Below are 12,974 nucleotides of genomic sequence, written 5' to 3' on the forward strand. Positions count from 1 at the left end.
GGGGAATTCCAGGGGATCCCAAAATCCCCACTGGGGAATTCCAGGAAATCCCAAAATCCACACTGGTGAATTCCAGGTGTTTTAGGGTCCCCAGGGATGTGATTAACGGAATTTTCCAGGCCTTTTCCCCTCTGTCTCCTCCCCGAAATCCACTCTCACCCCTCATTCCCACAGGGATCACGATAAAAAGCTAGGAATTCTCCTGTGGAGCGCCGGGAGCTTTGAAATTCCCACCTCCCGCCATTCATTTTTCCACATTTTATTTTTTTCCCCTTTTTTCCCTGCTCGTTTCCAAGCCTCTGAAGCTTCCCCTGAAAGCCTTGGCATCCTTTCATCCTCTCCCGCGTTCGCTCATCCCGAGGTTTTTTTTATTTTTTATTTATTCTTGGTTTTAATATTTACTCAACCAATCGCTCCGGGAGGCCTTTGATGGATCCAGCTGCTGGAATTCATCATCTCCAGCCGGGAAATCCATCCCAAAAAAAGGGGTGGATTCGGGAATTCTTGGAGGGAATTTTGGAGGGAATTTGGGAGGGAATTTTGGGAGGGAATTTTCCCCATCGCTGCCTTGGGAAGGGTTGAGGGTTGGACAAGTCCATGCAGGGATTTGAGGCCCTGGTGGCTTTTCCAGCTCCACAAATAAAGTTGGATTCCATGGATAAATCCATGGATTGATGAGCGTTAAGCCCTAATTCCTTAATTGTCGGGAAGATGGGATAAGCTGGGATTTACACATCTGAGGGAAAAAAGGAAATGAAAAGGAAAATCGCGGCGGCGGCTTAAGGGAGATCAGAGAGGGGAAATGGAATTTTTCCCACTTTTTTTTTTCCAGGACAAAAGGTGTCGGATGTTCGGGATGTCTTCATTTGAGATTGGATGTTCCCATGGGATGAGGGTTTGGGGTGGGGCTGGGAGGGGCTGGATAACCCTAAGGAGATCTAGAGGGGAATGAGGGGAAAATGTGGGGAAAACGGTGGAGAAAATATGTGGGGAAATGGGGAGGGAAAGAGGGGAAAATGGGGGAAAATGGGGGGAAATATGGGGGGGAAATGGAGGGGAAGGTGGGGAGGGGAAATGTGGGGAAAATGGAGGGAAAATGAGGGAAAAATGTGAGGGAAAATGGGAAAATGGGGTGGAAATGTGGAGAAAAATGTGGGGGAAATAGGAGGAATGAAGGGGAAAATGTGAGGAAATTAGGGGAAAACTGGGAAACTGAGGGAAAATGGAGGGATAAATGTGAGGGAAAAGGTGTGGGGAAATGGGGGGAAATGTGGAGAAAATGTGAGGAAAATTGTGAGGGAAAATGTGGGGAAATCTAGGGGAAAATTGGGGGGAAGGTGTGGAGAGGAAATGTGGGGAAATGGGGAGAAAAATGTGGGAAAATGGGAAAAAAATGGGGGAAATGTGGGGAAAATGAGGAAGAAATGTGGGGAGAAATGGGAAAAATATAGGGAAAATGTGGAGGGAAATGGGGAGAAAAATGTGGGAGAAAAATGCTGGGAAAATGGGGTTAAAAATGGGGGAAAATGTGGGGAAATATGGGGAAACTGGGGGGAAATGTGGGAGAAAAATGTGGGAGAAAAATGCGTGGGAAATGTGGGAGGAATGTGGGGAAAAATGGGGGAAAATGTGGGAAAAATGGAGGAAAAACGGCAGTAAAATGTGGGGGAAATGAGGGGGGAATGGAAGAGAAATGGGGGAAATGGGAGGGGGGAAAACGTGGAGGAAAACGTGGGGAAAATATGGGGAAAATGTCGGGAAAATGCTGGCAAGATGGAGGGGAAATGTGGAGGAAAAATGGAGGGGAAATGGGGGAAAAGTGGATAAAAGGGGGGAAAATGCAGAAAATGGGATGAAAAAGCAGAAAAACGATGGGAAAAATCTGTTTCTCCCTTTCTACCCCCAAAAATCCCAACCGTTTTCCCTCGGAACCCCCAATTCCCAGTGGGAAACAAGGATTTCTCTCCTGGAAAAGCAGCAATAAAATCGCTTTTATCTGATGGAACTCGGGCTGAACCCCCCTGGGGAGGGAGTTTTCCCAAAGAATCCCAATTCCAGCCGGGAATTAATTGGATGGAGGTTAATTGAGCCATCGCCCTGGGCTGCCGGCTGCTGATAGCGATTTTTTTTTTTTTTCCCCAAGGATCTGAAAAGCTCTGGAAGCGGCGGGAAGGAGAGAGGGAGGAGGGAGAGGAATCAATCCCGAAGCATCGCCTGCTCCTTGGAGATAAGGAGGCCTCTGAGAGTCGCTGCTGCCTTGGTTTCCTCAAAGGAAAACGGGGAAAAAAAGGGGGAAAAAAAATTAAAGGAAAAAATTTTTGAAAAAGAAAAAAAAAGGAAAAAATAGACAAGGAAAAAAATGGGGAATAAAGGAGGAGGGAGGAAAGAAAAGAGAAAAAAAGAAAAAAGAAAAGGAAAAAAAGAGGTTGAATAGGTGGCTGTTGGAAAAGCGGAAAAAGTTGGGGAAAAAAACTTTGGAAAGTGAACTCCCGACTCCTGAAAAATCAGGGTTTTTCTTCACCTCATCCTGCTGGATTTTGGAAGGGATTTTGGGAGTTCCCAAGGGATGTGGGGGGAAAATGGAGGAGGAAAATGGGGGGAAATGTGGGAAAAATTGGGGGAATTTGGGGGTAAATGGGGAGAAAATGTGGGGTGAAATGAGGAGAAAATGAAGGAGAAATGGGGGGAAATGTGGGGGAAAATGTGGGGGGAAAATGGAGGGGAAATGTAGGAAAAATGTGAGGAGAAATGAGGGGAGAATGGGGAGAAAATGGGGGGAAAGCTGTTTTCCCCCGTTCTACCCCAAAAATCCCAGCGTTTTCCCTAGGAACCCCAAATTCCCAGTGGCAATCCCAGCCTTTCCTCCCAGTTTCACCTCGAAAAGCAGCGATAAAATCCCTTTTATCTGCTCAACCCGGGCTGAACTCCCTCCCCGCTCTCCCGGGAGCTCCCGATCCCAAATTCCCGGCTCGGGGATGGATGGGATGCGCCTGGAGCTGAGCTGACGCTAGATGGGGCTGGAAATCCGCCCGAGCCTTGGGTCTCAGATCCTTCATCCCCGGAACAGCCTCGCCCCTCTCAGCACCTTCTCCCTGCTCTCCAGCCTTTTCCCTGGAATTCTCCTCACTCTTCCCATTCCTCTCCCTTCCAGCACCTTCTCCCTGCTCTCCATCCTTTTCCCTCCTCATCCGTTTCCCTCCTCATCCTTCCCATTCCTCTCCTTTTCCAGCACTTTCTGCCTGTTCTCTATCCTTTTTCCCTCGATCCTGAATCCATTCAGTGAATCCTCTCCTATCTCTATTGAATTCTGCAGGAGACCCTCAATCCCGAATCCATTGGGGGCGAATTCCCTCCTATTCCCAGTGAATTATTCGGGACACTCCATGTTCCTTGATGCCGAATCCATTGGGCAAATTCCCTCCTATTCCAGCCCCATTCTGCTGGAATAAAACCCCTCAATCCCAAACCCATTGGGGATGAATTCCCTGCTATTCCCACTGAATTCTGCAGGATTCCCCAGGCCTCTCAATCCCGAACCTATTCAGCAAATTCCCTCCTATTCCCGCCCCATCCTGCTGGAATAAGGCACCTCAATCCCAAATCCATTCGGTGAATTCCCTCCCATTCCCACTGAATTATTCGGGAGATCCCAGGCGCCTCAATCCCGAAACCATTGGGCAAATTCCCTCCTATTTCCACTGAATTCTTCAGGACACTCCATGCCCCTCATTCCCAAATCCATTCGGTGAATTCCCTCCCATTCCCACTGAATTATCCAGGACACCCTCATTCCCAAATCCATTGGGCTAATTCCCTCCTATTCCCGCCCCATTCTGCGGGAATAAAATCCCTCAATCCCGAATCCATTCGGCGAATTCCCTCCCATTCCCACTGAATTATTTGGGACACTCCATGCCCCTCATTCCCAAATCCATTCGGCCAATTCCCTCCTATTCCCGCCCCATTGTGCGGGAACAAGGTCCCTCCAGCTCACACCTTTGAGCTCCAGGAGGAGGAAAAAAAAACCAGGGAAAAAAAAAAGGAAACCCATCAGGCACGTTTTCTCCTCCTCCTGCCGCTCTCCACCCTTTGTGCTCACGGATAAACGCAGCCCGGGCTGGATTCAGCGCTCGCAGCTCGCTGCGCTCCAAACCATCTGGCCGCAGAAATAACAGGTCGTTAAAGCCCAATAATTCCGGGTATTTAACAGCCAGGGAGGCCCCGAATCCTGCTGCTCGCCGCCGGCAGCTGCCCCAGCCCCACCTTCCACCTGCGGCTCGGCGAGAGGGAAACCAGCCATCAAAGGCAGCGAACGGAGAGGAGGAGGAGGAGGAGAATAAGCGCCGCGTTTCCCTCCAGCTGTTTTAATTCTCCCGATCCGCAGAGCTTTTCCCTTCTCCCAGCGCTTCCCACGGATGCCAGGCCCGCTGGGAGCTGGGAATGGGGCGGGCGGGGCTGAAATGCCAGGCGGGAGGGAGATTGGATGGATCCCATCGATCCCGGGGCTCTGGTGAAGCCGTCAGTCCCGGGATCCATTTTTGGGATCCATCCTGGGATCCATCCCAGATTTCCATCCCCAGGATCCATCCCGGGATCCATCCCTGTACCTCTGCCATGTGTTTCCCCCCTGGAATTCCTGTTTCCTGATCAACCCCAACCCCAGCTCCTCACCGGAGCATCCCTGCCGGGATGGGTGGGATGAGGCCTGGAGGATGCTTTTAGAAAACCCCAAATGGCTTTAAAAACCCTTTTTAAAAACCCTAAATGGGCCAACAGAAGCCCAGGAGAGTTTTTAGCGGATATTTTCCCTTTTCCAAGCCAAACCCGCTGCTGGGATGAATATTTTTTTTCCTCTTTTCACCACCTTCGGCACCGATTTTCCCTCGCCTTTTCCCTCCCACCCTACGGCGGGAGTTCTTTTCCCCCTGCCGGTGCGATCTCGGCGGTAATCGGGGCTGACACCCCCTAATGGGGGCGCGGGGGGGGGGACAGGGCACGCGACAGGCGACAGGGACAGCCCCCGGCTGATCAGAGCGCTGTCACTTCTCGCGGCTCGGCTCCTCGTGATCAAACCCCGAGCCGAGCTGTGCCCGCGGCTCCTGCCCGGGATCTGCTCCTAACGGCTTCATTAAAATCCCGGGAAACCGGGAGAGCAGCGCCGTGGGGCAGCCGGGCTGAAACCCCTGCTCCGGCCAGGAAACCCTCTGGGGGGACATCCACCCCATTTCCTTGGATTGGCAGGTTTCCCAAACTCCCAGGCCTCTTTTCCCTATCATCCCCATTTTCCTGGATTCCCCAATTTTCCCAGCTCTCCAGCTCGGGCCGAGCATCACCCCAGACTTTATTTCCATCACCCCCATTTCCCTGGATTTCCCGAGTTCCCACCCCCCCCCACACCCCACCCACCCCACCACCCCAACACCACACCCCCACCCACCAACCAACCCCCCCCGAGATCTATTTTCCATCACCCCCATTTCCCTGGATTCACAAAATTCCAAGCTCTGCGGCCTTTATTTCCATCACCCCCATTTCCTTGGATTTCCCGAGTTCCTGAGCTCTCCAGAATCTAATTTCCATCACCCCCCATTTCCCTGGATTCCCCAATTTCCCAGCTCTCCAACTCAGGCCGAGCTTCACCCCAGACTCTTTATTTCCATCATCCCCCTTTCCCCGGATTTCCCGAGTTCCCGACCTCTCTGGCCTCTTTTTTCCACCATCCCCCGAATTCCCTGGATCTCCCGAGCTCCTGAGCTCTCCGGGATCTACCACACCCCCACCCACCCAACCAACCCCACCCACCAACCCACACCCCCACCACCCAACCCACCCCCACCCCACACACCCCAACCATTTCCATCATCCCCATTTCCCTGGATTTCCCAATTTTCCAAGCTCTGCAGCCTTTTTTCCCCATCACCCCCACTTCCCTGAATTTCCCGAGTTCCCGAGCTCTATTTTCCATCACCCCCATTTTCCTGGATTTCCCAATTTTCCAAGCTCTGCGGCCTCTTCTTTCCACCACCCCATTTCCCTGGATTTCCCGACGTTCCCAGCTCCCCGGCCTCAGGCCCAGCTTGACGCCAGGCTTTTTTCCCTGCCCGTGTTTTCCTGCCCTCCTGGCCTCTCCCGGAATAGATCCGCGCCTCTCAGCCGAGCCGATGAATAATTTACAGGCAGCACTTAACGATTAGAGGGGCGGATTTTTCCTTTTTTTTTTTTTTCCCGCAGCCTCTTCAAACATTTGCTTCGCCTCCGAGCCTTTCTTCCCCCGCTCCCATCACACATTTTCTCCCTGACCTGTCGGCGCCGGGGGATTTACAAGCCTCGGGGTCTCGTGTGGGGGCTGGCAGAAGGAAAACCCGGAGGTTTTGAATTCTCCCTGTTGCTGGCGGTTTTGTTCGCAGCTCCGTGGTGGAAAACCAGAGCCCGGATGTGCCAAACACCCCGAAAATCACCCCGAAAATCACCCCGCGCTCGGGTGGGGTTTGTTGGGTTCGGGGTTGTGGTTTGGCTGGACCCGTTTCCGGTCGCTGGAGGATTTTTGGGGTTTTTTGCTCCCTCTGAGTGAGATTTTCTACCTCGGGAGATGGAAGGGGAACCCCAGCATTGTGGGGCCTGGAAAGGATGCAGGGGGGAGTGGGAGAGGAGGAGGATGAGGATGATGAGGATGAGGAGGATGAGGAGGATGAGGAGGATGAGGAGGATGAGGAGGATGAGGGGATGAGGAGGATGAGGAGGATGAGGAGGAGAATGAGGAGGATGAGGAGGGTGAGGAGGATGAGGAGAATGAAGAGGGTGAGGAGGATGGGGAAGGTGAGGAGGATGAGGAAGATGAGGAGGATGAGGAGGATGAAGAGAATGAGGAGGATGAGGAGGAGGATGAAGAGGATGAGGAGGATGAGAGGAGGATGAGGAGGAGGATGAGGAGGATGAGGAGGATGAGGAGAATGAGGCGGATGAGGAGAATGAAGAGGGTGAGGAGGATGGGGAAGGTGAGGAGGATGAGGAGGATGAAGAGAATGAGGAGGATGAGGAGGAGGATGAAGAGGATGAGGAGGATGAGGAGGATGAGGAGAATGAGGCGGATGAGGAGGAGGATGAGGAGAAGGGGATGAGGAGGATGAGGAGGCTGGAAGGGAAAATGGTGGAGTGTGGGAAGAAGTTGCTGGAAAACCTGCGGTGGGTGAGTATGCTGTGAGGGGAGAGGGGAAAGAGGGATATGGAAAATGAGGCTGGAAGGGAAAATGATGGAGAGGGGAGAGAGGGGTGGGAAGGGTGAGGAGAATGCCAGGGAAAAGGATGGAGCATGGGGAGAAGGTGCTGGAAGGGCTGAGGGTGGTGTGAGGGGAGAGGGAAAAGAGGGATGGGAAGGGTGAGGAGGCTGCAGGTGGCGGGAATGGGAGGGAACTGGCTGAATGGATTCGGGATTGAGGGGAAAAGGATGGAGGGATGGATGGATGGATGATGGATGGATGAAGAGATGGAGGGATGGAGGGATGGATCCATGAATGCTGGAATGGTGGAATGCTGGGATCAGGGATGCAGACCCCATCCCACACCTGGATGAGCTGCCTGTTGCTAAGTTCCCGAGCAATCCCACAGGAAACCAGGATCTCTGCTCCAATCCCAGCATCTCTGCCCCAGTCCCGGCCATGTCCCTCCGGATGCCACTGGGATGATCCCAAAGCCTCCCGTAGCTCCACGGAAACACCATCCCGACCGTTCCTCTGCTTCCCGAGCTCCCAACGGGACCATCCCCATCCTGGGGCTCCACCTGCGGCTCCTGCCATCCCAGAGAGATCCTGGGAATGTCGGATCCCGCGGGAGCGATGGAAATGGGGACAGACCTGCCACCCCCTTCCCAGACCTCTCCACGGGGCTGGATTCGGGTTTTATCCCTTGGGAATATTTATCCCTTGGCATTTCCCAGGCTCGGGCTCATGTCCAGCCCGGCCCGTGCCAAGGATGGTGCCTTTGGGGTTTTTTTTTTGAAAAAGCAGCGTGGTCCTTGTGGCCACTCATCCATGGCTTTCCCAGGAATCTCGGCATTCCCAGGATACCCCTGGCAGGGGGATTTGGGAGAAATCCCGGAGCGGGGAAAGGCCAGGCTGGTTAACCCCGGTGACAAATGTCCATCTGTCCCCATCCCTCAGGGATGGCACCGCGGGAAGGACAGGCAGCTGCTTTTCCAGGGAAAAAGGGATGATTCCAGCTCCTCGGGAAGGCTGGGATGTGCCCGGGAGCGCCATCGATCCCATTGCAGCATCCACAGCCCCCACCTGCCATCCCAAAATCCCTCGGCGTGGAGAATTTGGGATGGGAGCAGAGGGCGCATCCCGCGAGGCTCTGGAATGGGGTCGGGAAAGGGGAATGAGTGTGGAATTCGGGAATTGGGGAAAAGGGGAATGAGTGTGGCACGGGGGGTCGGGAATTGGGGAGAAGGGGGATTGGGGTCCGGGGAGGGTCGGGCAGAGGGTGTGTGATGAATTATTCACGGGGCAGCCCCGGGTGTGGATTAATCGCGGCGCTTCCAGCTGGCGGCCGCACTAAATTATCACTGCCGGTCATGCGGGAAAACGCCGCGGAATTCATTTCGCTGATTACTGGTTTGATCTGAGAGCTGCCAGCGTTGGGCTTGTTGGGTTTGTTTTTTTTTTTTTCCCCACCTCTCTCCTCTCCTTTTCCTCAACCTTTCCCGTTCCACCCTCCGGCCTTGGCTTGCCTTAATGTAAGGGAGAGCTGGGAGAGGAGACAAAACCAGGGCAGCAGAGGCGGCCTTGGGCTCTGGGTAATTCATCGGAGCAGACGGAGGGATGCTAATGAGCGAGAGGTCCCTGCTGAGCGGGGCCGGGGCTGCTGCTGAGCCCTGCTCCCTGCCTGCAGCTCGGCATTTTCCTGGGAAGGTCAGGGTTTTCCTGGGAAGGTCAGGATTTTCCTAGGAAGATGTTTGGGATCCCCAGCGCCCCAAAAATCTGGCAGGGGAAGGGATGCAGAGCCTCTCCTCGGCCCCACGACTCCAGGGGTGTTTCCAGGCTGGATTTCCAGCTACGCAGCTCGTGGATTCGTCCTGGGCTCGGATTTGGGATGGGAAAAGGAGACAAGTGGGGCCAAGGGGGGCAAAATGTGGGGTTTGGATGGAGCTGGGGTGGGATTGGGGTTTAGGATTGGGAATGCCCTAGGGGTGAGAGGAGACAAGGGTTCCCTGCCCATCCCTGGATCTGAGGATTCCCACAATCCCTGTCCATCCCTGGATTTGAGGATTCCCACAATCCCTGTCCATCCCTGGATCTGAGGAGGCCCAGAATTCCTGTCCTGGGTCTGAGGAGTTCCACAATCCCTGTCCATCCCTCGTTCTGAGAAGGCCAGGAATCCCTGTCCATCCCTGGATCTGAAGATCCTCACAATGCCTGTCCATCCTTGGATCTGAAGAATCCCAGAATTCCTGTCCATCCGCGGATCTGAGGATTCCCAACCTTTGTGCCCATCCTTGGGGTGTGAGGATCCCCAGAATTCCTTCCCATCCACGGGGTGTGAGGATCCCCAGAATTCCTGCCCATCCATGAGGTCAGAGGCACAGCCGAATCCCCTTTCCCTGTTTTCCACATCCAGCCGGCGAAGGAGAACAGACTCCCCGAGCTCCTTCCCTCCCTCGTTTATTTACCCCGGGAAGCCGCAAATGGCTTTTTACACCCAGCAGCAGCTGAACGAACCCGCGCTGCCATCTGGGATCCGCGCCGGGAATTCACCGCTCGGATTTGGATCCTCTCCTCGTGCCGGGAAAACCCTCGGCGCCTCGTTTTCCAGGGCTGAGAGCTCCCCACAAACCGGGCTGGCCCCCCGAGGTGTCAAAACTTGGGAAAATCCTCAGGGAAAGGGATCGGAGAGGCCTGGAGAACAGCGCGGAGCCCCCGCCGCGGGATGGGAGAACCCCGGGAATGTTATCCCAGGGCAAGGGCGGGGCTGGGATGGGGAAAAGCACCCAGACCCCAAGATTTACCCCTTTTTTCCCCCCTGCCTTCCTCCCGCTGCGCTCTCCCTCTGGAGAACAAAAGCCTTTGATCATCTCGGCGAGACAAAGAAATCAAAGACTTCAGCAAAACGCTGCTGTTTGAGCGAATTAACCTTGAAAAAAAAAAAAACCTCCGCTTTTCCAGGTTGGGTTTTTTCCAGAGGGAAACCTGCAGCCGCATTCCTCCTCCCTCTCCCGGTTCGGGGCTCAAGGCTCGCCTCCTCTTTTCACCCCATCCCGCCTTTTTCACCCCAAATTCGGCGCCTTGCCCCAGAAAAATGAGTTTCAGCGGCGGTGAATGCACGGCGGGATGCATCCCGGGAATGCCGAGCCTGGAAAACACACGCGCTGTAATTCCCCAGGGGTTTGGTTTTATCCCCCATTTAATAACCAGCCGTGCTTTACGCTCGTTTTTGGCACAACCCCACTCGCTCAGCGCCCTCAATTCGGCACCGCGGTGGCCTCAAGGCTCTTTGTCACCCCGAGATGGGGGTCTGGGGACATCGCGGTGACAGCCACTGGAAGAACCGGGAAGAGCTGGCCATGGTGGGGTTTTTTTCCAGGCGAGGAAAAAAAAAAAACTCAACAGGCTGGCGATGGCAGTGCTTAAACAGCTCTAATTTATGGGATTGCTGAAAACCCCGAGCGGAGCCGGGCTGGCGTCGATTGTCGCTGATTGTCACCGCGCCAGGCTGGAGCTGTCACCGAGCCAGCCTGGCCATCAAACCCCCTCGGGCTGGCCAGAAAAATCAGATTGCGGCTGGGGTGGGAGTGGGGAGTGGCAGCGTTGTTGCGGTCTGGTTCGGCCGCCGTGAGCACAGAAATTGGGGTTTTGTCCCCAAATCATGGGGGAAAGGCTTGGTTTGGGCAATCCCAGAATTTGGGTTTTATCCCCAAATCACGGTAGAGATGCCAGGGAAAGGTTTGGTTTGGGCAATCCCAGAACTGGGGTTTTGTCCCCAAATCACAAACCCCAAACAAATTTGGGCAATCCCAGAATTGGGATTTTATCCCCAAATCACGGCGGAGATACCAGGGAAAGGTTTGGTTTGGGCAATCCCAGAATTGGGGTTTTGTCCCCAAATCACAATGGAGATGCTGGAGAAAGGTTTGTTTTGAAGAATCCCAGAGTTTTTGGCATGACAGGGACCTTAAATCCACCCAGTGCCACCCCTGCCATTGCCGGGACACCTCCCACTGTCCCAGGCTGCTCCAAGCCCCATCCTTGGCCACTTCCAGGGATCCAGCGGCACCCACATTTTCCCCGGCAATCCCACCCCATCCCCTCCCCACCCTCAGCCAGCAATTCCTCCCTAATACCATTTGATTCCCCAGCAAACCCCTCCCAGCCCTTCCCTTCCCCGCTCCTCCGCTGACTGACAGCTGCCAATCAAACCCCCCCGCCGCGGTTCCCATTGTCCCGGGACTGCAATCCCGGCCGGGAGCGGGGAATGTCTTTGTTAAGGACACGGCTGAGCTCCCGGGGGAGCGCTCAGGGCAGCGCTAATTGAATTAAGAGCACGCGCGCCGGGCGAGCTCCCCGCGGGCCCCGCTGGCCCCGGCCGAGGCCCGGGCGAGGCGGCCGCAGCTGCGGCTGGCCCGCTAATTGCGGCCCGAGCCCGAACTGTTGCATTTTGCATGACTCGTGTCCCCGGGGAGGGGACAGCGCGGCGGGGAGGGGATGGCCCTGCTGATGGCGTTAATGAGGCGGGCACGGGCACGGGCGGCTCCCGGAGCGGCTCTTCCCGGAGCGGATCCCGGCCATTCCCGGCCATCCCGGCCGTTCCCGGCCATTCCCGGCCATCCCGGCCGTTCCCGCCGCTCTAACGAGGTGGAACCGGGCCCAGGCACGGCTCGAAGCCACTTGGCTGCCCGTGGCTAATGTAGAGAGGGCAGCCGGGCTGATTGCTCAGCCCCGGCGCCGCGATTTGCCGCGATTTGCGGCGCCGGGAATCCCGGTGCCGAGGGGGTCAGAACCCCAATTCTGGCATTGCCCAAACCAAACCTCTCCCCCGTGATTTGGGGTGAAATCCACCAAGTTCTGTGACTCCCCGAAGCCAGGCTCCGTGACGGGCTGGCCAGGTGACAGTCCCCGGCTGGGCCCGGCCAGGAGCGTGCGGACTCCATCGTTTATTCCATTAGGTCCCACTTCCCCCGGTAACCGGATTAGGGCGAGTCCATAAAAGCCGCGCCGGCGGGAGCGGCCGGAGAGGGAAATGAGGGAAAGGCCGGGAAATCGCATTAGCAGCGTCTGGCGCGGCTCTGGCAGAGCTGCCGCGGGGCTGGGGGGCTGCAGGCAAGGCTGGGGGCGGCAGGGCGGTGTGGGGCAGCCTGAAGGAGCTGGGAGCACAATTCCTGCCCGCCTGGGGTGGGGATGGGCATGGAGCTGATCCTGCTCCACCTCAGTGGCATCTCGGCACCGCAGCGAGTCTCGCTGCCCAAAACCTCCCTGGTGCCAACCCACGGCTCCTCCTGTGGCTCCGGAGGTGTTTCGGGGATGTGGGTTGGGGGACAGGGGACAGGGACCTTAGCGACCCCCTTGTCCTGTCACCTCACCCATCCATCCCTGATCTATCCCTGGATCCATCCATCCATCCAACATTCATCCATCCATCCATCATCCATCATCCATCCATCATCCATCATCCATCATCCATCATCCATCATCCATCCATCATCCATCATCCATCCATCATCCATCATCCATCATCCATCATCCATCCATCCATCATCCATCCATCATCCATCCATCATCCATCATCCATCCATCATCCATCCATCATCCATCATCCATCATCCATCATCCATCATCCATCATCCATCCATCATCCATCCATCATCCATCCATCCATCATCCATCCATCATCCATCATCCATCATCCATCATCCATCATCCATCATCCATCATCCATCCATCATCATCCATCCATCCCATCCATCATCCATCATCCATCCATCATCC

This window comes from Lichenostomus cassidix, chromosome 10 (genome assembly GCF_008360975.1).
Source record: "Lichenostomus cassidix isolate B80296 chromosome 10, HeHo_3.0, whole genome shotgun sequence".
NCBI lineage: Eukaryota > Metazoa > Chordata > Aves > Passeriformes > Meliphagidae > Lichenostomus > Lichenostomus cassidix.